The sequence below is a fragment of the Schistocerca gregaria genome, chromosome 3 (genome assembly GCF_023897955.1).
Source record: "Schistocerca gregaria isolate iqSchGreg1 chromosome 3, iqSchGreg1.2, whole genome shotgun sequence".
In the NCBI taxonomy this organism is placed as follows: Eukaryota; Metazoa; Arthropoda; class Insecta; order Orthoptera; family Acrididae; genus Schistocerca; species Schistocerca gregaria.
In genome coordinates this window covers 508,386,646-508,413,718 of record NC_064922.1, presented here as the reverse complement: position 1 = coordinate 508,413,718, position 27,073 = coordinate 508,386,646, and the positions used below count along the sequence as shown (strand labels likewise).

Genomic DNA, 27,073 nt, shown 5'->3' with positions numbered 1-27,073 from the left:
AGGTTTTAAATTGTAAGACATTTCCAGGGGCAGATGTGGACTCTGACCACAATCTATTGGTTATGACCTGTAGATTAAAACTGAAGAAACTGCAAAAAGGTGCGAAATTAAGGAGATGGGACCTGGATAAACTGAAAGAACCAGAGGTTGTACAGAGTTTCAGGGACAGCATAAGGGAACAATTGACAGGAATGGGGGAAAGAAATACAGTAGAAGAAGAATGGGTAGCTTTGAGGGAGGAAGTAGTGAAGGCAGCAGGGGATCAAGTAGGTAAAAAGACGAGGGCTAGTAGAAATCCTTGGGTAACAGAAGAAATATTGAATTTAATTGATGAAAGGAGAAAACATAAAAATGCAGTAAATGAAGCACGCAAAAAGGAATACAAACGTCTCAAAAATGAGATCGACAGGAAGTGCAAAATGGCTAAGAAGGGATAGCTAGAGGACAAATGTAGGGATATAGAGGCTTATCTCACTAGGGGTAAGATAGATACTGTCTACAGGAAAATTAAAGAGACCTTTGGAAATAAGAGAACCACTTGTATGAACATCAAGAGCTCAGATGGAAACCCAGTTCTAAGCAAAGAAGGAAAAGCAGAAAGGTGGGAGGAGTATATAGAGGGTCTATACAAGGGCGATGTAATTGAGGACAGTTTTATGGAAATGGAAGAGGATGTAGATGAAGACGAAATGAGAGATACGATACTGCGTGAAGAGTTTGACAGAGCACTGAAAAACCTGAGTCAAAACAAGGCCCCGGGAGTAGACAACATTCCATTGGAACAACTGACGGCCTTGGGAAAGCCAGTCCTGACAAAACTCTACCATCTGGTGAGCAAGATGTATGAGACAGGCGAAATACCCTCAGACTTCAAGAAGAATATAATAATTCCAATCCCAAAGAAAGCAGGTGCTGACAGATGTGAAAATTACCGAACAATCAGTTTAATAAGCCACAGATGCAAAATACTAACACGAATTCTTTACAGACGAATGGAAAAACTAGTAGAAGCCGACCTCGGGAAAGATCAGTTTGGATTCCGTAGAAACACTGGAACACGTGAGGCAATACTGACCTTACGACTTATCTTAGAAGAAAGATTAAGGAAAGGCAAACCTACGTTTCTAGCATTTGTAGACTTAGAGAAAGCTTTTACAATGTTGACTGGAATACTCTCTTTCAAATTCTAAAGGTGGCAGGGTTAAAATACAGGGAGCGAAAGGCTATTTACAATTTGTAAAGAAATCAGATGGCAGTTATAAGAGTAGAGGGACATGAAAGGGAAGCAGTGGTTGGGAAGGGAGTAAGACAGGGTTGTAACCTCTCCCCGATGTTATTCAATCTGTATATTGAGCAAGCAGTAAAGGAAACAAAAGAAAAATTTGGAGTAGGTATTAAAACCCATGGAGGAGAAATAAAAACTTCGAGGTTCGCCTATGACATTGTAATTCTGTCAGAGACAGCAAAGGACTTGGAAGAGCAGTTGCACGGAATGGACAGTGTCTTTAAAGAAGGATATAAGATGAACATCAACAAAAGTAAAACGAGGATAATGGAATGTAGTCGAATGAAATCGGGTGATGCTGAGGGAATTAGATTAGGAAATGAGACACTTAAAGTAGTAAAGGGGTTTTGCTATTTGGGGAGCAAAATAACTGATGATGGTCGAAGTAGAGAGGATATAAAATGCAGACTGGCAATGGCAAGGAAAACGTTTCTGAAGAAGAGAAATTTGTTAACATCGAGTATAGATTTAAGTGTCAGGAAGTCGTTTCTGAAAGTATTTGTATGGAGTGTAGCCATGTATGCAAGTGAAACATGGACGATAAATGGTTTGGACAAGAAGAGAATTGAAGCTTTCAAAATGTGGTGCTACAGAAGAATGCTGAAAATTAGATGGGTAGATCACATAACTAATGAGGAGGTATTGAATAGGATTGGGGAGAAGAGGAGCTTGTGGCACAACTTGACTAGAAGAAGGGATCGGTTGGTAGGAGATGTTCTGAGGCATCAAGGGATCACCAATTTAGCATTGGAGGGCAGTGTGGAGGGTAAAAATCGTAGAGGGAGACCAAGAGATGAATACACTAAGCAGATTCAGAAGGATGTAGGTTGCAGTAGGTACTGGGAGATGAAGAAGCTTGCACAGGATAGAGTAGCATGGAGAGCTGCATCATACCAGTCTCAGGGCTGAAGACCACAACCACCACAACAACAACAACAACAACAACAACAACCACCTGTATGTCAGAGATCTATCAAGCACCACGGCCACGCAAGTTGATTTGTCGATATGCTCCAGTGTGGTATTATTCCAATAGACGCTAAGTTTACGGTTAGCTTGCCATGATCGAAGGCGGAAGGCGCTGACTTGTGTTTTGGATGGGTTTGGCTTAAGACAGTTGTTTTTATAATACTCTGACAATTGTCTAAGAGCTTTCTCCAGCTTCTGTTCTACATCCTCAAAGGTCCTCCCCTGTGCTTTAACTGCCAGGTCATCCGCATACAGAAACTGTTTTGTATGCTTAGGCAGCAGTTGGTCGTTGGTGTACAGATTAAATACGAAGGGCGTCAAAATGCTTCCTTGGATCAGACCATTTTTCTGGTTTCTCCATCTGCTCTTTTTCCCATTGAGAACAACTTAAAAATTGTCTATTTTGTAATAGGGAATCGATAATCTTAACAAACTGATAGTCTCTTAGCTCATTATAGAACTTCTGGAGCAGCAGCCTGTGGGTCATATGCAGAGCTAAGGTAGAGCAGGGCTAGCCCTGTTATCTTTTTATTTTCGTAGCCTTCCTCTAAGTGTTCTGTTAAGCACATAATTTGGCTAGTACAAGATTTTCCAGGTCTAAAACCACCTTGTTGAGGAATAAGTTTTATCTCAATAGTCAGTCATACGATTTAAAGTAAGTCTCTCATACAGTTTGTAAAGACGACACAGGAGAGAAATTGGGCTGGTAGTTCTTCGGTGAACCAGGTGCCTTTCCGGGTTTTAAGAGTGCCACTATCCATCCTTGTCTTCCTCCAAATCTTCTGGATCTTACATGTTTCACGACATTAAAAAGTCGCAGGATCCAGTTCTTTGTGCCCGGTCCAAAGCGTTTGATCTGCTCAGTGCACATGTCATCCAGACCAGCTGCTTTGCCGCTTTTCTTATTGCTGAGATCGTTGTTGAATTCCTTCATTGTAACGCCTGGTGGTGGTGGTTGTTGGGATGTTTAAGGGGGACTAAACAGCGAAGGTCATCAGTCCCCCATGTAAAGCCTGTTACAAATCTATTAGTCTCTGATTCTAAAGTCGTGTTAAGTTCATAAAACGGAGGTGCCTTTGAGATTTACTGTTAGTGCTACAGAATCTTCCAGCCAAGCATCTAGTGTCGCTAGTGAAATCCTTTGTTTGCCAGTCGTTCATCTCTATTGATGTTTCCATAGGCGAGTAGTAATTTTTTAAGTCGACCATGGCTTATCAGTCCCGAACTTCTGACAGAACCAACTTCATTGATTTTGTGTGTGTTTCTCATAGAATTAGATAAAGTTTTTGAGAGCATGAATTGGGCAGTCTCTTACCTGGGCTTCCATAACACGGGTGATATTAACGAATACACCATGATAGTTGTAGACTATGCGAAGATTACAGGGGACAACCAGCATCTCTGCATGTCTGATATCTTGTCAACTTCAATGGTATCTTGTCGACGGCAATGGTGTCTTTCAGCACCGTAAATGTCTGTGTCACGAGTTTAGAACCGCGTTAAAGTGGTTAAAGGGGCAAGACAATGAACTCGCGTTAATGTTTTGGCCGCCAGCCCCACTTGATCTAAACACAATGGGCGCATGTGGAACGCTATCGGGCGACAGCTCCGCGGCCCGCTATTTACGGGAATTGTTTAACCTCTGCTTAAATATGTGATGCTCCATGTTTCCGGGAGCATACCAAGGACTTGTCGTACTCATATAATCGCTGTTAAGCAGTTGGTCATACTATTTCCACACATTAGTGTACATCATTACATTTATCAAAAACCTTCCACATATGATACGAATCGTTCAGGCCACTGCACCGAGCGAGGTGGCGCAGTGCTTAGCACACTGGACCCGTATCCGGGAGGACGACGATTCAAACCCGCTTCCGGCCATCCTGATTTAGGTTTCCTGTGATTTCCCTTCATCGCTTCGCGTAAATGCCGGGTTGCTCCCGTGAAAGGGCACGGCCGACTTCCTTCCCAATCCTTCCCTCATCCGATGGGGTCGATGACCTCGCTATTTGGCCCCCTCTCCCCGAATCAACGGACCAACCATGCCACAGTACCTATTGTTGATCGTGACTAAGGTTTACAATATTTAACGCACACAGTCTTACACTAGAACTGGAAGGTGAAGTGTCCCGTTGTGGAAGTTCTGTACAAAAAAAAGGCCACATGAGGGGTGGTTCGGCTTAAGTGCCTTTGCCTCATGTTTTTTTTTCCTCTGTTTTTTTCTTTAATGTCTCATTTTGATTGTTTTGCTCCTATCACTGCCTTCACTAGAGAGCTAGACAAATCTTCCGTTGGCTGTTTTTTGTCGTTCTTTAGCTTTCAGATCTTACGGACTCTGCGACAGACTAACAGCGTGCCACTGCACTCCTGTAACAACAAATCTCAGTGCGTTGGCTTGATGGCAAAGAGCCTACTGAAGACCAATGCTCACAAAGCATCATTGTCAATGCTACAGAAATAATCCGAAAGTACAGGTTGTTTCAATGTCTTTCCATCAAACGTCTAGGGTTGATAGAGCACGTCATCGGTAATGGACACCCGTAGGCATCGAGGTCATTAGAGATGGGGCACAAGTTCCAACTGTGCCCTTTGTGCTAACAACTGCGCCATCTCATCACGGTGCGTCGCTTAGTGTTCGCTGCCCCTGGATCGACAAGTTTGCATCGAACTAGCAGAGTCTACTTGTTATGTATGGTTCGCACTACCTATACCAGTATATGATTACAACAATTTTCAAAATGAAAACCTTAAGAATCAGTGCTCTAAGCGGGTAAAAGGATACTTTAGAAGCGAAACTTTAATTTTTCTGGGCCTATCACTATTTATAACGTGCAGATGACAAAGGCAGGCAACATACAAGGTGTACACAGGACGCAGAGTACGTACGCCCTGCCAATTCTGTGGGGGCGCAAACAACACAAAACGATGCCTACCGTCACCGGAAAGGGTCAGCCAACATTTTGTCTCTTAACAAAAGTTGTTCCCCATGACGTCAGTTATGATCCCTAGACGTCAGTCTTCTGACTGGTATGATGAGGCCCGCTACAAGTTCCTCTCCTGCGCCAACCTTTTCATCTCAGAATAGCACTTGCAACCAACATCCTCAATTATTGCTGTATGTATTACAGTACCTGACTCATCGTATAGTTTTAATCCTCTACAGGTCCCTCTAGTACCCCAAACGTTACTCCGTCATATCTTAACAAATATCCTATTATCCGAGCCTTCCTTCTTGTCAGTGTTTTCGATATATCCCTTTCCTCGCCTATTCTGCGGAGAACATCTTCATTCCTTGCCTTATTTAGTCCACCTAATTTCAACATTCTTCTGTAGCACCACATCTCAGATGGGTTGATTCACTTCTGTCCCGGTTTTCCCCACAGTCCATGTTTCATTACCATACAATGCTTTGCTCCAAACGCAAATCCTAAGAAACGCCTTCCAGACATTAAGGCCTATGTTTGACACTAGTAGATTTCTCTTGGCCAGGAATGCTCTTTTCGCCAGAGCTAGCCTGCTTTTGATGTCCTCCTTTCCCCGTCCGTCATTGGTCATTTTGTTGACCACGAGGCAGAATCCGTCAACTTCATCTACTTCGTGATTCCCGATTCTGGTGTTAAGTTCCTCGCTGTTCTCATTTCTACTACTTCTTATTAGTTTCGTCTTTCTTCGGATTACTCTCAGCCCATATTCTGTACTCATTAGGCTGCTGATTATCCATTTAACAAATCCTGTAATTCTTCTTCACTTTCTCTGAAGATTGAAATGTCAACAGAATCTCATCAGTGATATCCGTTCAGCCTGAATTTTAATCCCACTCTTAAACCTTTCTTTTATTTCCGTCAACAATTCTTCGACTGCACAGTAGGGGGCGAAAGACTACATCCATGTCTTACTCTTTTTAATCCGAGTACTTCGCTCTGAAATATGCACTGCTTATTTATATCGGTTTTGGAGCTTTGGGACTCACTCTAAGAAGAAATACAAGGTTATTCTAAATGATGGACGCATTTTCAAAAAATCATTTGCATTCAAGTACAAATCCAAAATGAACAAGCTTTATATTAATGAAAAGAGGAAGTTTCAAAGGCTTTAGCGGTCAGGCGATGATGGTTTCAGAAGCGGCCGGTAGAGTTCGCGCGGCAATAAGGCCGTCATTCCGTTTCACTGTCAGCTGTGAGTAAGATGACGACAGTGGAGCACAAGATTTTCTGCGTTCTTGAGTTCGCGAAACGTGATTCGCACATTGTAATGCAATGGGCATTTCCTATCAAATTCAGTATTCAACCACCAACTCGTAAAAGCATTAGCCGTTGGTTTAAGCAAGTTGAACAGACTTGAAGCGTGTGCAAAGGAAAAAGCACAGGTCGAACGCGTGCGTCAAAGGATGATGTCCGATTGATTCAAGAAAGTTTTGTGCGCAGTCCCAGAGAGTCTACCAATAGAGCGTGACGAGAACTTGGAGTACCCCAGCCAACTGTATGGAAGGTTCGGAGATGGCGTTTGCTGTACAAGCTCTACCGATTACAACTTGTGTAGGCTCTCAAATCCAATGACAAAGAGAAGCGTCTCGCATTTAGTGCTTACGTGCAAGCAAATATGGAGGATGGCGCATTTCTACAGCCTGGAACCTTTAGCGATGAAGCGACGTTCCACCTTAGTGGAAAAGCCAACAGACACAATGTTCGCATATGGGGTTTGGAAAATCCAGATTCACCACTGCAACACCAAAGAGACTCACCGAAGATCAACTTGTTCCGGGCCGTATGCCGTACAAAGGTTTATGGACCATTTTCCTTTGCGGAAGGAACTGAAACGGGAATCACGTATCTGGACATGCTGGAACAATGGCTGTTCCGTCAGGTTGTGGAAGAGTCCAGGACTTCATTTTCCAACAGGACGGAGCTCCGTCCCATAGGCACCGTGATGTACGAGACTTTTTGAATGACTCCCATCCCCAGCGCTGGATCGGTCGCAGGGGACTTGAGGACCTGGCTCTGCACTTCTGGCCACCGAGATCGCCTGATCTCACACCCAGTGATTATTTCTTATGGGGTTATGTGAAGGAAGCCTCTACCAACCACCTGAACGATATGCGGAACCGGATCACTGCTGCCGTGACTCAGTAACAGCAGATACGCTTTTGTGTGTGTGCGACTAGTTTGGCTACCGCGTCGATGTTTGCCGTACAGACAATGGTGGCCACATTGAACATTTATAACGTTTATCACATTTTTAATTATTAAAAACTAATTAATTCAAATTATTAAATTTAGTACCCCCACCACTGAACCACGGACCTTGCGTGCCTCAGCGATACAGATAGCCGTACCGTAGGTGCAACCACAATGGAGGGGTATCTGTTGAGAGGCCAGACAAACGTGTGGTTCCTGAAGAGGGGCAGCAGCCTTTTCAGTAGTTGCAGGGGCAACAGTCTGGATGATTGACTGATCTGGCCTTGCAACACTAACCAAAACGTCCTTGCTGTGCTGGCACTGCGATTGGTTGAAAGCAAGGGGTACACACAGCCGTAATTTTTCCCGAGGGCACGCAGCTTTACTGTTGATAGAGTAGCATGGAGAGCTGCATCACACCAGTCTCTGGATTGAAGACCACAGCAACAACAACAAATTTAGTAAATTGATACCAAACATTATGTAAAAACTTTGAAACTTCCTCTTTTCATTGGTATAAAGCTTGTTCATTTTGGATTTCTACTTAAATAAATACGAAGTTTTGAAAATGGGTCCATCATTTACAATAACCCTGTATTTTAAAAAATTATAATAGTCTAGAGCGCATAAAATATTTATTAAAATTGTAAGTTTCCAACGATTATGATGTCTTCAGACCGATCTCTTGAGGTGGTCAGCAGAGGCGGCGGGCGGAGCAATAATCATACGCGCAAAGATGCAAACGTCGACAGTGCAGCCGTGGCAGGAAATGGGGAGGTTGGCGAGAAGGACAGCCCCTTGATGCTGTGGTGCCAAGGACGCTCTGCTTGTAGCACCGCTGACGTGGAACACATTATAACAACTTACCCTTTTCACTTCTGACCCCACTTTCCCTTTCGTGGGCGTCCTGTAATTCAGCAACAGGTGAAGTTCTGCATTCCCCAGTTAAGAGATAGACAGAACACCGTTCGCTTTGCGTAGCTTCTTACTCCTCGAATTTGGCGAGTCTCTGTGGGGACGTCTCCGAGGGTATACATTCAGAGCTGGCTGCTCGCTGAAGACAGACACACGAGACGAGACGGGAGGCCGGCCGTCATTTCGCCGTGGCTGTGTGCGGTAATAACGCGGCCGAGGGGAGCGCCGTGGCGTGCCCATGTGAGCAGGGGCGGCCGCCGCTGGGTCACTCTGCGGAATTGGAGGCGGCGCGCCGTTACGGCTGAAGAACGACCGGCCGCGTGCATAAAGATGGCGAGGCTCGCGTGTGCGCCGGCTATCCCGCCTCGCCGGCGTCGGCCGACGCAGCTACCCACACCCACCCTCACCGGGGTGGGAAACTGCACCCAACACCATCCTAGTGGCCGCAACGAAGAAAATTACTGTGTGCGCAATTCGGATCCGTGCTGTGGATTTTTCGTGGGAACATCGGAATAACATTACTTCTATTAATGTCTAATTTAAGTATCTATCTCTTTAATACAATGCTTACACAGAATAGTACACGGTCCTGCCAGATTAATCTGACTGTAAGAGGATACAAGATGACTTGGACAGGATTTGTGATTGGTGTAAAGAATGTCAGCTAACTCTAAATATAGTTAAATGTAAATTAATGCAGATGAATACGAAAAAGAATTCCGTAATGATTGAATACTCCATTAGTAGTGTAGCGCTTTACACAGTCACGTCGATTAAATATTTGGGCGTAACATTGCAGAGCGATATGAAGTGGGACAAGCATGTAATGGCAGTTTTGGGGAAGGCGGATAGTCGTCTTCGGTTCATTGGTAGAATTTTGGGAAGATGTGGTTCATCTGTAAAGGAGGCCGCTTATAAAAGACTAATACGACCTGTTCTTGAGTACTGCTCGGGCGTTTGGGATCTCTATCAGGTCGGATTGAGGGAGGACATTGAAGCAATTCAGAGGCGGGTTGCTAGATTTATTACTGGTAGGTTTGATCATCACACGAGTGTTACGGAAATGCTCCAGGAACTCGGGTGGGAGTCTCTAGAGGAAAGCAGGCGTTCTTTTCGTGAATCGCTACTGAGGAAATTCAGACAACCAGCATTTGAGGCTGACTGCAGTACAATTTTACTACTGCCAACTTACATTTCGCGGAAAGACCACAAAGATAAGATAAGAGAGACTAGGTCTCGTACAGAGGCATATGGGCAGTCATTTTTCCCTCGTTCTGTTTGGGAGTGGAACAGGGAGAGAAAGTGCTAGTTGTGGTACGAGGTATCTCCGCAACGCACCGTATAGTGGATTGCGGAGTACGTATGTAGATGTAGATAACCGAAAATGTTTGGCGCCAACGTGGAATAACCACTCACAGACGACAGGTTGCAGCACTACCAGTGGAGAGTACATAACGGGGCGACGAGGTAAATGGCGCAGTCGCTGTCGTAATGTAGAAACGGAGCGATTTCTGTGACGTCCAAAACGGCATGATCATTGGCTTTCGGGCCAAGGGTAAATGTATTTCCGAAACGGCTAAGTTTGCAAACTGTTCGCTTGCCGCCGTGGTTTATGTAGACTATATGGTGTATGAGAAAATGCCGCTATCTAAAACCGGCGCCGAGCCAACTGTGGTGCATCACACAGGCTATAGACGAACGATCGCTGCGGAGAAGTGTACGGATGAATAGACGTGCAGCTGTTCAGCAACTCACCACCCAGAGGTACCAATGGGCTACCAACAGTGTCTCCACAACGAATACTCAGCGAACGTTGCTGCACATGGGCCTCCGCAGCAGGCGCCTGTTTCACGCACCCATGCTGACTGCTATTCATCAGCGGCGAAGGCTGAAATTTGCACACCAGGACCGTAACGGCAAGTCCACTGAGTGGCGATAGGTGGCTTTTTCAGATGAATCACGTTTTATGCTGCATCGGAAACTCCGCCTTTGGCGTGTAGGCATGAAATGTTCAAAATGTTAAAATGTGTGTGAAATCTTATGGGAGTTAACTGCTAAGGTCATCAGTCCCTAAGCTTATACACTAATTAACCTAAACTATCCTAAGGACAAACACACACACCCATGCCCGAGGGAGGACTCGAACCTCCGCCGGGACCAGCCGCACAGTCCATGACTGCAGCGCCTTAGACCGCTTGGAAATGTCAGAATGCAGCTATCTTTGGGGACCATGTTCATCGCTACATGCAGTTTGTTTTTCAAAGTTGCTGTTACTCTCTCATTCGTTCGGCACTGGACTCATTAGGCTTTCTGGGTTCCTTTTGATGCGAACTTTTCTCTGCCTTGCGTTTCCTATTATTCCGAGCACATTTAAAAGTGCTATCTGCGAACACCTTTTGTTATTTTGTGATTTTTAAATTTCATACCGATTTTCGCTTAATATTTTTACTGTCTCATTTAGGTCCTCCGCAACCTCTCCATAATGACACCCTAACCAATTTCGAACGCGTTTCTAAGCTACAGCAGTTCATAATATTACACATAGCTAATTCATAACAATCACCGCATCCGCCTACACTGGTACGATGACGTCATTGGAAAACACAGCGCCACAAATATGTATAGTCATGATCTACCCCTGTTTACTTTTAATTGGTCTTGTAGTTATTAGTATATGAAGATGGTGTCTGCTCTTTCGGACATGAAAGAGAGAACAGAGACCGTCTTCATATAGTTAAGGCTAACGGGCCATTGACCTCCTCCTCCTGCGCTGGATGCACACGCATTGCCCGAACTCTTACGAGACTCGGTAAGATTTTCTGCCGCGAGTAATGAGTGTAATGTGCAGGGACACTACGAATGTAGTGTGTGGACATTAAGTTGGGAATGTGGGTCTCACGGGGAGTGTACAAGGGATAAATCCCTGTAGTCGCACTATCCCCTATGGGCTCCGTGGCTCAGATGGATAGAGCGTCTGCCGTGTAAGCAGGAGATTCCGGGTTAGAGTCCCGGACAGGGTACACATTTTCAGCTGTCCCCGTTGATGTGTATCAACGCTTGTCGACAGCTTAGGGTCTTGAGTTAATTATCATTTCATTCTGGTTATTGGCGTTTCAAATCTGGTGGTATTTTGTCACCCAAGATAGTTCGGCCGACGAGAGAACAAATGTTTTGACGTCAAAATATTGCCATTAGTTTGAGCTCTACCTATATTTTCTTTTCAGCATTTAATTTCTGTCTCTGTTCATAGTTTCTCAATTTATTAACTCCCATTGATACACTAACTGGGTTTTCTTTGCCCAAGATTGCGGCATCAGACTTCGTATGTTGTCTGGGGTGATCTTAGAGGTTAAAATAACAAATAAAAACGTTACGCAATGGTCGTTCATTAACGCACTGTGCCACGCGGGAAGTAGCAAATTTTCATTTGGTAATTATGAGATACAGCGTATATTTAAACCAAAATAACTTATACAGAACTGTTGTACACGCACTGCCGTTACTGACATACCAAACGCAGGTTTACTCCTTAAAAAGTACTTCACACAAATTGCTTCCATCGTTGGCACTGTATTGCTGAAGACGTTCGCGGCAGCAGCTCTCTTTGTTCTCAACTATTTCTTGAGAAATGGTTCCTCTTTCTCACAGGAGCTCGACTGAACAACTCTTCAGCATTGTGAAGCCACCTTGAAAAATTTCTGTTCTTGAGATGACTGCACAGAATAGAAATCAGGGACTGAAAGATCAGATGATCCCGCAGGCCATCGGATATCACCGAATCGCGAGACTACTCGACGTGGAAAGTGCCGCCTCAGTGTATCGTTGAATTACGTGCCGTATTTGATGTAGCCCCATACTGCTGAAAACATATCGCGTTTACACGGCTCTGAAGCTGTGGAATAAAGAAATTATTAATCACGGCCATACAACAATAGTAACTGACGTTCACTGGCTGGCCGTTCTCTTAAAAAAGTAAGGTCCAACGACTGCAACAGACTGTCCAACAGGATACCGGAAGACCTTTGGACTACCCTGGGTCTTTTCATGAATGAGCTGAGGGTATGTTTCCGAGTAATATCAGAAATTTTGATAACTGACAGACCCATTCAGATCTAAGTGTTAGTCATCGAACATTACAAGAATTGTCAGAAATGCTTTATCCTGGTCAATTCTGCCCAATAATATTGTGCAGAAACTGTGCCAACTCATTTTATCTCCGGGCCGTAACTGTTGAGTCACTTGCAGCTTATAAGAAAGATACTGTAAATCTTGTTTCACAATCCTCTGCAAAGAGGTGAGAGAGATTGGTTACTTTCTGGAATGGTGACGGCCTGATGTCTTTGGGGTTCCCTGCATAGCTGCACGAACTCGGCGGGTATTTTCCGGCAACCGAAGTATGATTCCAGGTCTCTTATGCTTCACTTTCGTTACAGAACCCATCTCAAGACAGTCCTTTATCCACATGGATACAGTCCTTCAGTCTGGAATACGGAAACAGATGTCTCTTCCGCGTGTTTGCGCGCCGGACAGTCGCAACGCCCTGCACGTGACAGAACTGCTCCACTGCCTCAATACTAACCTGCACTGGCTAAAGTTCCATACCGAACTGAGAAATACATTATGTGGATCCCATTAAATGCGATAGATGGTGCGAGTAATATACATTTTAGGAGGGTGATCAAATGAAAATATACTTTTTCCCTTGGGCCACCCTGTATTGACCTCCAGCAGAATTAAAAATTTAGATAGTGCGGACACTTGAACGCGACAGTCGCCTGCGTGATTGAAAAAAGGGGCACTTTAACCCTCACGGGGACGGGAGCGGTCCATGGTAACAAGCTCCACCTCCCTATCGCATGTCGACAACCTACAATCGCGTTTCGTGCTTCAGCAAAAGCTGAAACAACTCAAGGTGATACCGAACGTCAATCCCATTTCGGTTAGCCGGAATCTTACTTGAACACTACGATGGACTGCCGTAGCCTCGTCACTCGATTCGAAATAAGATAAGGAAACAACAGACAACGCACAGCACAAAGCAAAGCAGAGAACACATAGCAATCGGAAAGGGCTACAGCAATTCTTTGCTGGAGTTGGCAGTACCATAACGAGGTAGTACAGGCCTGTTACTGGTATCTTACGTAACTCCCCCCCCCCCCCCCCCCCCCCACCTCCGCCTGAAACTGCCACGTTAAAATATACAATTAAATGTGGCCGCCATAAGTGTTGTCACAAAGCAACTTCTCAGAAACGAAAATACTGTGTTACTGGAAGCCGTCAAACTAAATTACCACCTATCGTTTCCGTCACTCTGTTACTAACTGCTGTAATTGCCTGTCAGTGGCGAGAAAGCTATTTTTATAATGGTGGGTTGTGACGCCATGGTGTTAACCAACTTATACGCCAGAATTACACAATGGTTCTGAGAGAATATAATATCAAATGCCGCAGAAGACCAAAGAAATTTGGGGAACGTCACAGATTGTCGGTTCTTGTGACGACCTTTACATAGTCTATCGAACACGACATCTCGAAGTCATAAGTAGTCACCCTAGATTCATTGCCCAATAAGTAAGTGACACTGGAGCCGGAGGAAAAAAAAAACAAAAAAACAAAAAAAAAAAAACACGGAGCACTGGAACTATCCAAACCAAGTGAACTTCACTTTCAATCAAACGCATCTTAATCAAAACCGGAATTGGCTGCCTACAAATGGGGAATTGCTGCAACCTTGGTGGCAAGACGATTGTCACACAGCACACAGTACCACAATCGACACTAACGTAATTGCTTGACGGTACTTCCACCACAAACATTAGGCTAATCTTAGGGATGAGAAGCACATGATAGTCAAAAATAGTGCAAGTACAAGTTAAATATTGCACGCGAATCACTCTATAAACGAAACTATTCGTATGCAAGACAATTTCCAGCGGCTGAAGGAGAGTCGCGCTGTACCAACGGAGGAAGCCAACAAAAAATTAATGAATTCGTGGATGTGGGAATTGAGGCTAGAAACAGACGCTAAGTACAGAAGTTGCAAATTCACAATTTACAACTTGAATGCCCTTGAATAGCACGAGAGAATTTCAGGAAGTAGTCCACCGTTCACTGACCTTGGTACTCGTCCGCTTTAGTTTGGCGTCAGCTACGATCCAATATGGTTGCCTGCTGCTTAGCTGTGCGATTTAAAAATGTGTGACAAGATCGACGATCCCGCCAAGTATGAGGTGTACAGTGTCATCCGCTTTTTAAACGTGCAAAAAGTCTGACCCATCGAAATTATAGACAGATAACTGAGTTTTACGGTAATGTGATGAACGAAGCGTTGGTTCGGAAGTGGTGTATCATTTTTAATGGAGGATGAAGGAACGCGCACGGCGAAGATCGCTCAGGCCGACCCACAGTAGTGACTGATGGGCTCAAAGCAAGGATTGAAACAAAAATCCAAGAAGATAAGGCGTTTCACTATTATTGGACTGTATTCATTTTTCTAGACTTTTCAAGAATTGTTTTGTACGAGATTGTTAGTGTAGATCTAGGCTATAAAAAAAGTGTGCCAGGTGCCAGGTGGGTTCCTCGAATTTTGTCAGACGAACACAAAACTAAACGAATGGCAGATGCACTGACATTTCTCAGCCGCTGTAAAAAGGATAGTGATGAATTTTTGAACCACACTGTCGCTGGTGATGAGACTTGGTTATCACATTTCACACTCGAAACAAAGCGCCAAAAAATGGAATGGCATCATTCACAATCCCCAACGAAACCGAAAGAAGCAAAACAAATTTAGAGAACCAAGAAGATTATGGCTACATTGTTTTGGGATCGTGAGGATGTCCTAGTCAACTACATGCCTCGGGATGAGACCATAAATGCAGCGGCCCAGTGTCAAAGACCCCAACGACTTCGTCGTGCCATTACAAGGAGGCGGCGTGGAATGCTAACCACTGGGATCATCCTCCTCCAAAAAATCCACGGGAGTCATTATCACTTGTTCCCCAAATTGAAAGATCTTTGACTAGACAACGCTACGAAAGTTATGATCAACTTAAAGGAGGCGTTAGTAAGGGTTCAACTTGGCGGCAACTGAGTACGCAAGGCATAGAAAAACTGGCAAAATGTTACTACAGTTGCCTCAGTTTGAACGGTTACTACGTAAAAAAGGTAGGTTTGGTATCAAAATGGTGCAAATGGCTCTGAGCACTATGGGACTTAACGTCTATGGTCATCAGTCCCCTAGAATTTAGAACTACTTAAACCTAACTAACCTAAGGACATCACACAACACCCAACCATCACGAGGCAGAGAAAATCCCTGACCCCGCAGGGAATCGAACGCGGGAACCCGGGCGTGGGAGGCGAGAACGCTACCGCACGACCACGAGATGCGGGCGTTTGGTATCAAATTGTATGTAAAATACAGTTTAATTATATCGCATGCAAATTTCTGTAGAAAAAAAAAACGTACTTCACTTTCCGAATGACGCTCGTAATTGGCACTCTGTAGAAAGTCGAAGTTGATGGCCTTAAACATTTGATCAGTCATAATTTTGTTTTCCATTCAGAATGAGTTGGCAACCAGACCTTGTTTCCGAAAAGATATCCTTGCTACAGCTTGATTTAAGATAGAACAGAAGTAATTCTGCCATCCTTCTCTATAAAATATTCTTCAGTAATAGAGGGTGGTCGCTCTGAGTAATCTAGGAAATTATTTAGGGAAAAGACATAAATGTCTGCTCTGTATAATTAATACATGTGTACCAGCAGAATGTGAAGGCGAAAGAGCCATACGTCCGCGTAATTGCTTCCTTTAATAAAATTGAAGTCTACAGACGCTATTTCGTCTGTGAACTTCCTATTAATTCACCTAACACAACAAATATTACACTGAAGACCAGAATTTCTTTTTCCGAAGCCTTTACTAAAATATCATTCTTCAGAATCCTGTTACCCAACTCTATCTCCCCGTTAAGGCGCTGATAACGTAGCGATTCGCAAAGGCTAAAATAGCGGCTCATTACATTGTGTTCACATGCAAATCATGTTAATCATATATTGACTGAACTGGATTGACATAGGGATACAAGGGCTAAAAAATACAAAAGCAAAAATCAGTACAAAAACATCAAGTTAAAAGATTAACCAGAGGCACATGTACATAAAAATATTGCATTTGATTAGGCAAAAACAAATCTGGGATCGGATTTTGGCAAAGCAAACTGCCTTGAAAGTAGTCGATGTATTTATAGCGATGGTTTAATTAATTAAAACTAACTAAAAATACTCTTCCTCTAGAAACAAGTAACCTGTATCGAGGTATTTTAACCTCATTCTTCGGCCAGGATACATCACCTCATCACCTGCTTCAAAATGTTTTGTAAGTTGAGCAGTGCTCTCGACGCAGGGGGGGGGGGGGGGGGGGGGGGGGTGTCGTGGAGGCTATCCCAAACGCAACCTATTATGTCACTGTGAATAAGAGGAGATTACGACAGTCAATAAAAATGTCAGTAGTGCTGGGATGATTGAAGAAATTAAACCCAATGCGAAACTTTTAATCGCAAGATGAGATCAGTAAATACAAGTAAAAACACTGATATGAAATGGAAGGTGGGTACATCACATTAGTAAACACGTGGGAGCAGCATGAACGCGCGCGACCGAGCGAGGTGGCGCAGTGGCTAGCACACTGGACTCGTATTCGGGAGGACGACGGTTCAATTACGCGTCCGGCCATCCTGATTAAGGTTTTCCGTGATTTCCCTAAATCGCTCCAGGCAAATGCCGGGATGGTTCCTTTCAAAGGGCACGGCAGACTTCCTTACCTAATCCGATGAGACCGATGACCTCGCTGTCTGGTCTCCTCCCCCAAACAACCCAACCCAACCCATGAACGCGCGTCCTTAAAAACAGCACGCCGTGGAAAATACTAAAGATAGCACTTATCCAGCAGCGGGTGTCGAATGGTTGTGGTTGTTGTTGTTGTTCATAGTCACGACTATGAACAAATACTAGTACCTAACGAACCACGAACCTACTAATTTAACTATAATCGAACTTTTGTTTTGTTTTCCCTCTTAGAAAATTTCATATTACCTACATTTAAACATGGAAACAGGAAAGATTGTAACAACTACAGAGGTATCTCTTTAATCAGCGTCGTGGGTAAAATCATCTCAGGCATTGTTGAAAGAAAAGTGCGAGTATTAGTTGAGGACCAATTGGATGAAAATCAGTGTGGGTTTAGGCCTCTTATAGGTTGTCAGGACCAGATCCGTAGCTTACGGCAAATAATGGAGAAGTGTTATGAGTGGAACAGGGAATTGTATCTATGCTTAATACACTCCTGGAAATGGAAAAAAGAACACATTGACACCGGTGTGTCAGACCCACCATACCTGCTCCGGACACTGCGAGAGGGCTATACAAGCAAGGATCACACGCACGGCACAGCGGACACACCAGGAAGCGCGGTGTTGGCCTTCGAATGGCGCTAGCTGTGCAGCATTTGTGCACCGCCGCCGTCAGTGTCAGCCAGTTTGCCGTGGCATACGGAGCTCCATCGCAGTCTTTAACACTGGTAGCATGCCGCGACAGCGTGGACGTGAACCGTATGTGCAGTTGACGGACTTTGAGCGAGGGCGTATAGTGGGCATGCGGGAGGCCGGGTGGACGTACCGCCGAATTGCTCAACACGTGGGGCGTGAGATCTCCACAGTACATCGATGTTGTCGCCAGTGGTCGGCGGAAGATGCACGTGCCCGTCGACCTGGGACCGGACAGCAGCGACGCACGGATGCACGCCAAGACCGTAGGATCCTACGCAGTGCCGTAGGGGACCGCACCGCCACTTCCCAGCAAATTAGGGACACTGTTGTTCCTGGGGTATCGGCGAGGACCATTCGCAACCGTCTCCATGAAGCTGGGCTACGGTTCCGCACACCGTTAGGCCGTCTTCCGCTCACGGCCCAACATCGTGCAGCCCGCCTCCAGTGGTGTCGCGACAGGCGTGAATGGAGGGACGAATGGAGACGTGTCGTCTTCAGCGATGAGAGTCGCTTCTGCCTTGGTACCAATGATGGCCGTATGCGTGTTTGGCGGCGTGCAGGTGAGCGCCACAATCAGAACTGCATACGACCGAGGCACACAGGGCCAACACCCGGCATCATGGTGTGGGGAGCGAACTCCTACACTGGCCGTACACCTCTGGTGATCGTCGAGGGGACACTGAATAGTGCACGGTACATCCAAACCGTCATCGAACCCATCGTTCTACCATTCCTAGACCGGCAAGGGAACTTGCTGTTCCAACAGAACAATGCACGTCCGCATGTATCCCGTGCCACCCAACGTGCTCTAGAAGGTGTAAGTCAACTACCCTGGCCAGCAAGATCTCCGGATCTGTCCCCCATTGAGCATGTTTGGGACTGGATGAAGCGTCGTCTCACGCGGTCTGCACGTCCAGCACGAACGCTGGTCCAACTGAGGCGCCAGGTGGAAATGGCATGGCAAGCCGTTCCACAGGACTACATCCAGCATCTCTACGATCGTCTCCATGGGAGAATAGCAGCCTGCATTGCTGCGAATGGTGGATATACACTGTACTAGTGCCGACATTGTGCATGCTCTGTTGCCTATGTGTATGTGCCTGTGGTTCTGTCAGTGTGATCATGTGATGTATCTGACCCCAGGAATGTGTCAATAAAGTTTCCCCTTCCTGGGACAATGAATTCACGGTGTTCTTATTTCAATTTCCAGGAGTGTAGATCTACAAAAGGCACATGACCGGTTTCCTAGGAGGAAGCTATTGTCTGTTCTACGAGATTATGGAATAGGAGGCAAACTTTTGCAAGCAATTAAAGGTCTTTACATGGATAGTCAGGCAGCAGTTAGAGTTGACGGTAAATTGAGTTCATGGTTCAGAGTAGTTTCAGGGGTAAGACAAGGCTGCAACCTGTCTCCACTGTTGTTCATATTATTTATGGATCATATGTTGAAAACAATAGACTGGCGGGGTGAGATTAAGATATGTGAACACAAAATAAGCAGTCTTGCATATGCGGATGACTTAGTTGTGATGACAGATTCGATTGAAAGTTTGCGAAGTAATATTTCAGAGCTAGATCAGAAATGTAAGGACTATGGTATGAAGATTAGCATCACCAAAACGAAAGTAATGTCAATGGGAAAGAAATATAAACGGTTTGAGTGCCAAATAAGAGGAACAAAGTTAGAACAGGTGGACGGTTTCAAGTACTTAGGATGCATATTCTCACAGGACGGCAACATAGTGAAAGAACTGGAAGCGAGGTGTAGCAAAGCTATTGCAGTGAGCGTTCAGCTACGATTTACTCTCTTCTGCAAGAAGGAAGTCAGTAGCAAGACTAAGTTATCTGTGCGCCGTTCAATCTTTCGACCAACTTTGTTGTATGGGAGCGAAAGCTGGGTGGATTCAGGTTACCTTAACAACAAAGTTGAGGTTACGGATATGAAAGTAGCTAGGATGATTGCAGGTACTAGTAGATGGGAGTAATGGCAGGAGGGTGTCCACAATGAGGAAATCAAAGAAAAACTGGGAATGAACTCTATAGATGTAGCAGTAAGGGCGAACAGGCTTAGATGGTGGGGTCATGTTACACGCATGGGAGAAGCAAGGCTACCCAAGAGACTCATGGGTTCAGCAGTAGAAAGTAGGAGTCGGGACAGACAAAGGAGAAGGTACCTGGATTCGGTTAAGAGTGATTTTGAAGTAATAGGTTTGACATCAGAAGAGGCATCAATGTTAGCACTGAATAGGGGATCATGGAGGAATTTTATAAGGGGGCTATGCTCCAGACTGAACGCTGAAAGGCATAATCAGTCTTAAATGATGATGATGATGATGACCTACGAGAATGTAAATACTGCCGAGCTGGGAAACAGTGAGGGAGATGGAATGATTGTCGAACGACCATCATTGTACCGACATTGGTACCTGCAGCCCTTGGGAAACGCTGGGCAGTCTCGGGAGAAAGGCTCAGCCGAGACAGTATCTCTCGTGCCGAATGGCCGCCAGGCTGAGCTCTGGCCGACCGGCCTATCGTGGCAGCGGGGGCGGCGAAAACAATGGCCATCGGGCGCATCGCGGCCTGGGGCTGCGCTATCGACGAGCTTGACCTGGCACTTCGCCAGCTCCGTCCCCCGTTGCAAACTCCGATGGCACTTCTCGAACATCGCACGCGAATTTCTCTAACTGCGGCTAACAGAAAGCTTTCGAAAGCTATAAATTTGGAGCGAACATGTAACGCACGTCTGAGAATACCCATCAAAGTTGTTTCCTAGATACAGAAACGAGATGTAACAATTCAGAAAAATATTTGATTGGACTGGTGAAACAGTTATGTCAAAACTACGGCTGGTGACGAAAAAACAAGCACACTGGAGTTTCTGTGAGACAATTATGATTGTTCCATTCTTCGATAAAGGTAGAGAGTGGATTGCTTCACAATCAGAAAAGAACGAACTGTTTATTTATTTGTTGCGGAAAATATGCAGTATTCACGTCACCTCTAGTCGAATACGTAGATAAATCAAACATCAAATTGAAAGCAAATTTATTTTGGGATTCCGTTATAAACCAAACAAACCGCCTGGACAACAGAGCGCGCAAACGCACCGCTTGAGGAAGGCGCTGGACCTGGACCATATCCGCCCGACAGATTAACGCTGAGGGCTGGTGTACCGACCGACCTGGATGTGCTCTTCAGGCGGTCTCCAACATCAAATTAGATGAGCAGTGATCTCGTACCCACGTCTCACGATTTCACAAGACCTCCGGCGGGAGTGGCCGCCTGATTCGTGAAATGGCGCCTTTAACCGCGCGGCCACGCCACACGGCTCTGTTCGAATGGGGATGTTCCTTTTCGGTGAGTCCCCTTGCCTCTCACCATAATTATAACTTACACTAATTATTCAAATCGACGATACTTTTATTAATTCGTGCGTGGAATACATATACACAACTTAAAAGCGTATCTGTGGAATCTGAGTAAGCATTTCCGATACGGTCTATCATATTCCGTCGAGTATTTCGTACTCCTGCATACACTTTGTCCTTCAGATAATCCCACAAGATAAAAATCCGGTAACGTGAGGTCGGATGATCTGGCAGGCCACCTTACGACCATCTCTTTCGATCCAGCGACCATTGAAATCGTGAGTCAGTGGTTCTTTAGCTCTTGGGGAGTAATGTTCTGTCGCACAACAAGGGGTACATCTTCCACCAGAATGTGTAGCTCCTATTGCAGTAAGTTACGGTATCTTTCCCCGTTGAATGTTTGTTCCCTAAAAATGGAGCCGATTAGTTTGTCACCAAAGATGCCGGACGAAACGTTAACAGACCAGGGATGCTGACGAGCAACATCACATATCCAGTGCGGGTGTTCCACACTCCGGCAATGCTTGTTATGTTGGTGATCGAAACTGTCGATTTTTTTTTCGGTCTTTGCTCTTCGAAACGACTGGGCTCGGTTCGACGTCATACCCGTATACCCACGTTTCCTCTCTTGTTATAACCTTCTTCAGAAGTTCTGGATCGCTGCCGACTTCATTCAGTAATTCCTGAGCGATTTCTAAGCGGCGTCAATTTTGGTTGAAATTCAACAGTTTCAGAGCAAACTTTGTTGCTACGTATTTCATGCCCGAAACATTGGAATAAAACTTGCTTGCCATGAGCCAAAGGATACACCGACATCATCAGCAACCTTTCCGATGGTGATTCGGCCATTTTCCAGAACCAGTTCCTATACTTGTTCCTCATTATCCTCAGTAATTGATCTGCGAGGGCATCTAGGGCGGTCGTCTTGAACGTCTTCTCGACCCTGTTTGAAGCGTTTATACCACTCGTAAGCTCCTGTCTTACGTCTTATTCATGGTACATTCGCCAAGAGTCACAGTCAACAGTTCGAAATCAGTACTGCATTTCTTTCAAGTAAAATTTAGTGGAGATTCTTTGAACCACCTTTTCGAAAGCAAAAATTCGCCGAGCACTCGAAAACATGTAAAATCTACTTTACTGTCAGCAATAATCCAAATATTCAAAACAACTGAAAATGCAAACAGACATCAGGACCGTATGTGTCAAAAAGATAAAACAATCGAAAATTGTATGTATAAAGCGTGGTTAATTACAAAATTCCCGTTACTTTTTGATCACACCTCGTAAAGTGCCTATGAAAATGTTCACTAAATATTTTAATGGAACGATTGAGTTTTTTTTTTCCTATTTACTTTACGCAGACTCCAGTTAAGGCAAATACAGGGAAGGTTCCTTTGGAAAAGATACAGTGAATTTCCTTCGCCACCTTTGCGGTCCGTTTCTAACTGACCTCGCCGTCGACGGGCCGTGAAACCCTAATAGTTCATCCGTCCTTTATTAGTGTGATACCGGTCCTACGAGTTGTGTTTTCAAGAAGGGAGCGAAAGAAAAAAAATGTGAGAATGCTGTACATATTTGTATACAACCTCGTATAAGGCAGGATGATTCACATGCGGCGAGCTTCATCTTCGTGGCAGGAAGAAAACTGAGCGCGAGCCTGTTAGGCGGCTGTCAGACGGGAAAAGGAGACGAGGAGACAGGTTGGCAGGAAACCGCATTTCCTCTCCGGAGGCGGGCGCAGTAGCTCCAAGTATGGCGACAGCGGATATCTTTACTGCTGCCGCGGGGCCGAAGAAACCATATTTTATGCTCCCGGAGCGCAGGACGGAGAAGTTGCCGGCCCGCCTCCCGGGGGCTGGCCATCTCCGCGTAACGCGGGCCGCTCAGTTTACAAAAGCGCCGGCCAGACAGCGCAGCGCACAGCCGCGCCCTCGCGCGCCAACGGCCGACCGCGGTAACAGAATATCGGCGGGGGCCGGCCACGCTGAATGCATAATACAGCGTCAAAACAAGGTGGGGAGTTGTCGCGCCGCGACGCGCTCGCACCCTCGCAGCCAGACAATACGCACATATGCCGCGCAGATTGGCACGCCAGCAGCGCAGGCCGCAGCGTGCCGGGGAGCCCGTCCCAGCTAAGCATACTCAAGGTCGATCCGCCCGAGATGGAAGTCTCGCTCATTAACAGAAAACCAGCATCATCAAAGTCTTTTTCTGGGACAAAGGACTACTATTCTCGCGTTAATTCACTACGAAAATCCGAGCTTTTGATAATAACTACCGCTTCTTCATCAGCAAAACAACGAACTGCCGTAAAAGTAATGGTATCACACAGATGTAACAGATGTACTAGTGTCCACCGCGACCAGCTGTGAAACTGTGCCAACGATGAAATGTCACTCGCAGAGTCTTTGTTTCTGTGGTGTCACCGCCAGACACTACACTTGCTAGGTGGTAGCCTTTAAATCGGCCGCTGTCCGTTAGTATACGTCGGACCCGCGTGTCGCCATTATCAGTGATTGCAGACCGAGCGCCGCCACACGGCAGGTCTAGTCTAGACTCCCTAGCACTCGCCCCAGTTGTACAGCCGACTTTACTAGCGATGGTTCACTGTCTACATACGCTCTCATTTGCAGAGACGACAGTTTAGCATAGCCTTCAGCTACGTCATTTGCTACGACCTAGCAAGCCGCCATATTCAGTTACTATGTATCCTGAACAGATAATATTGTGAATCATGTACCGTCAAGAGCGACGTTCATCATTAAAGGATTAAAGTTAAGTATCAAACAAATTACGTCCGCTTTCTGAATTCTAATTCCTTGTCAGGTTCCAGACCTCACGTCAGTTTAGTTCTTCCCTCCTCACGCCAGCCTGCGTGTGCTAAAACGCCTGCATTTTGGCCTCCTCTAGTAACATGGTATTGGCTCTTCTGCTAACACAACAGTTTCCACCACGATGTACAGGGTGATTACAATTAAACTTTCCCTATTTGAGGCGACCCCGTAACAAACGAGTCATTGTAGGACAATGAAACCTCGTGGAAGCACTTGTAAGGGCATGCGGACGAGAAATGACGAATAAACGACAGAAATGAAACATTTTAATTTACACATGATCGGGTAATATTCATTAACAACGTAGAATGCTTATGTAATAGGTTAGAAATTTTGCTCTGCTACGTACACCTGCATCCACGAAAAACTGGAACCGCACTAGGTATACCACTTCACGATTGTTCACAGCACTTTTCGAACGGTGGACCGTGGAATATTCAGCTGTCGTGACACAGCTCGTGCAAGCTCAATTTCTTCAACTTTATTTGGCACAATTGGCCGTCGGCCACTCGCAGAAGCAATTCCCAAATTTCCAGTTAGTTCAAACTTCCGAATCATATTCTTCAACCCCTGTGCTAACTGCACCGGTAGCGGCGAGGCTGTCCCGAGGCGGCCGGTTCAGGAGCGATGCTTCCACCGCGGTCCGCGTGGGTGCAGTGTACAGTCCATCTAGAGGACTAACAATCTGACAACGGATAACAAGAAGACAAACAAAATAGAAGCCAACACCAGGTACACACAAGAAACTTGAGGAAAACACTAAGTGCTTGCACTCCACCCAAGCAACGACTGAAGCACCTCTGCGAAGACCGTAGAGCGCGCTATGTAGTCGCTGGCCTGCGATCGATAGCGACAAAGGGTCACTGCACATGTCAAGCATGTCATTGTTTTTCCAAAGTTCACTCAGGACCAAACTGAATTTTCAAACAATCTCGTCTTCCATATTTTTTATCAGGGACACACACGGTCCGGTCACAATAACGACACCACCGCCTGTGTTCGATCTCAGCGCCCAATAACCACTTACAGACGGCATGTGGCAGCACTAGCAGTTGAGGGTATATAAAAGCGCAATCATTGGCCAATTGTGGAAATCGAGCGATTTATCTAACGTCCAAAACGGCATGGCGACAGGCTTGCAGGCGGCTAAGTTTTTAAACTGTTCTTGGTAGCCGTCGTTAAAATATACAGCGCTTGGCAAAATGGAACTATCAAATACGGCGCCGAGGCAACTGCGGTGCACCATGGGCATGGAAGACAGGGGTAAATGACGTTTGAGAAGATGCGTACGGATAAACAGACGTGCAAATGTTCAGCACCTGCCCACTCAGAGGAACCGAGTGGCTACCAGTGTCTCCTCAACGAACGTTCAGCGAACGACTGTTCAGAGAACATTGCTGTCTTTGGGCCTCTGCAGTAGATGCCTGGTTCATGCAACCATGCTGAAGGCCGTTCATCACCAATGAAGGCTGGAATTTGTACGCCAGTGCCGAAAGGAACTAACCGCCCACTGAGTGCAGACAGGTGGTCTTTTCAGGTGAATCACGTTTTAAGCTCAATCGGACAGCTTTATGGTCTGAGGAATGTGTATGTGGCATTCCCCAGGTGATCTGGAAGGCAAAATGGATCAATACAACTATGCATCTATCCTTGGGGACTATGTCTCCCCAACAAGTAGTTCGTTTTTCCTCGGCAAGATGGCACCAACCAACAGGACAATGCAACAAGTCTAGCAGCTCGCCGTGTACGTGCGTGGTTGAAGGAGCACCATGATGAGTTTCATGTACTCGTCTGGCCACCAAACTCCACAGATTTAAACCGAATAGAAACTCTGTAGGACCGACCACCTTGATCGAACTGTTCACATCATGGATCCTCAACCGACAAACTTAGCGCAGCTGGCCGTGGAATTGGAGTCGGGATGGATCCACGTCCTGTCGGTACTTTTCAGACCCACATCAACACTCATCTTACATGTTTCACAGCGGTCCCCACTGTAAAAGGTAGTTATTCTGGTTTTAGGCAGGTGGTCACATTAATGTTTGGCTAGAACCAAGCTCTAAAACCATCTGCCCTGCTCTCACTAGTTAGGCAAGAAAGATGTAAAATAAATCAATGTTAAGTGCTTGATTCGACTCACTGCTCATTGTCAGTGCCATATCGCCATTACAGTTGTTCATACATATTTTAATTTCCACGGTCCCTTTGGTTACTGAGTGATAGCAACTTAAAACATGGGCTAGAATCCATGTCCCCTCAAGAAATAATTTGTATTTATACGTAAGGCTACGGCAGATTTGTCTAGATACTTGCACTTGATGTGCCGCTCATGTTCGGTACATCTGGGAAACAGCTCAAATACACTGCATCACAGAGACACTGCCACATTCACAGACAATATTAAAAATGCTTGGGACTTTTTTTAGGTCATGGCTACATCTCACAGGGCGAAACGCATCCTTCATTTTCTAGGCATCTTGAAGCACCTTTTAATCATGGGTGTGTTGAAGATTCGTCCAATTTTACTTTACATTGCTTCACAGAACGAAAGTAGCAACGTACGCAAAACTCGTTATGTTAATCGACTAGACGACAGAGCTGACTGTATGTCAAGTGCCTCATAGCCATTTCGCCCGGACACGGATGTCGGCTTACTTGGGCGCCGAATGGTTTTCGTCCGATATGCTTTTAGTTGTATGTAATAGGGTGTTGACGACTTTTTGAGCAGGATGATGAAAATAGTGCCCGTTGATACCACGGGCCTGTAGGTCGGTTTACGGTACAAGTCTCCACATCAACTGTCTAACTCTCGCTCAACTACAACGTCTAACACGGGTAGCTTTTCTTTCATCTCCATTTCCGCAGTGAATTTTATGCAGGCACGTATGGTCTTGATGTGATAAATGAATTGCTGCAATGTTTTCATTGCAATGAGGTCAAAACCAAAATATATCATCAACATAAAACGACAAAAACG

General features: G+C 45.4%; 1 protein-coding gene across 4 annotated transcripts in view; it reads right to left on the bottom strand.

Annotated features, from left to right (window-relative positions):
* The window catches only part of LOC126356311 (cyclin-dependent kinase 14), a 1,047,636-nt gene that overhangs the window by 192,471 nt on the left and 828,092 nt on the right, over positions 1-27,073 (bottom strand). The window lies entirely within an intron of this gene.